Source organism: Tupaia chinensis, unplaced genomic scaffold, assembly GCF_000334495.1.
Source record: "Tupaia chinensis unplaced genomic scaffold, TupChi_1.0 Scaffold000390_1, whole genome shotgun sequence".
Taxonomy (NCBI): Eukaryota; Metazoa; Chordata; class Mammalia; order Scandentia; family Tupaiidae; genus Tupaia; species Tupaia belangeri.
Window position 1 is genome coordinate 4,560 of NW_006159892.1, and position 1,280 is coordinate 5,839.

A 1,280-nucleotide genomic window follows, 5' to 3' on the forward strand; every position below is an offset into this window, starting at 1 on the left:
AATGTTACTTTTTTTTTTTTTTTTGCATGGTCTTGACCACCACAATAAGTAGTCACATAGCAGACAAGATGTGAACAACAAATGAACTGTCTTTCCTCTTAGGATTTATCATATGGTAAAAACCAAAATTTAGTGGAATGTTTGCTTTTATTTTATTAAATGTTGAAATGGAGAGCTTTAGGGGTTAAGAAATCATAATAAATGGGGCATATAATAATTTGCACACAATACAAGTAGCCTATATGATTATTTAAATTTACACTCATTAATTAAAATTCTGTTATTGACCTGGCATAAAAACATAGGAAGTATAAGTTTAATGACATAGAAAAGCCCCACACATGATTAGTCAATAAATAAGAAGGAAAAATACTGGTCTCATTGCATGTGGCTTGCTGGGATGGACTTAGAGAGTAAATTATATACCAGGATAACAAAGACATTGTAAATTTTGTTTTAAATCTTACTAAGAAAACTAGCCAATTTAAATATATAAATGTTTTGATGGAAGAATGGTAGCACATTTCAAATGTTTTTATGTAATAGAATTCTCCTGATGGGGCAAAGTGAGCACAAAATTATATTAAAAGATTTTTATTAGGGCCAGACAGGTGGCATGGTGGTTAAGGTGACTGAATCCCACATATTCAACTGTATGGTTTGAGTCCCAGACCTCGAAGTTTGTAAAACAGACTGGATGTGTGAATATGCATTTCACAAAAAAATCTTGAGAGAAGAATGGAAAAGAAGGGATTGTAGTGAAGTGATTTCTCACTTTCCTTCTGTCTGTGTCTGGCTAGTGCACACATCACAAAACAAACTGAAAATTTAAAAATACATTTTAAGCTAAAATTCAAGTCCCAGTTGATTAATATGAGACAAACTATTAATGTTAGTTACAAATATTAATACCAAGACTGAAAGAAACGAACTGATTTTTGAAACCCTTAGTAGAATGCAGTAATCTGTAAGGTAGACCCACATGGGAAAATAGTGTTTGTGTTTGGAGTCCTCCTGAGTATGCCTGTATAACATTATACCACCACTCTGTCAGGGGTGTTTTATCTCTACTTCACTTTCTGTCTGTATTTCTCTCACTCATAAAACAAAGAATCAAACTTTAAAAATAAATAATATTTATAGCTCTTGATAGAGTTCTTTTAAACCATTAGAGACTAATATAAACAAAGTACTAATCAATTTTAAAACTGATACACAAATATTTTGTGTAAAATATCCAATAAAAATGAAACACTAAAATAACATAAATAAAGTCTCTG

At 30.9% G+C, this 1,280-nt stretch overlaps 1 pseudogene; it reads left to right on the top strand.

Annotated features, from left to right (window-relative positions):
* Positions 1 to 1,280, top strand: part of LOC102471149 (vomeronasal type-1 receptor 3-like) — an 18,677-nt pseudogene that overhangs the window by 1,122 nt on the left and 16,275 nt on the right.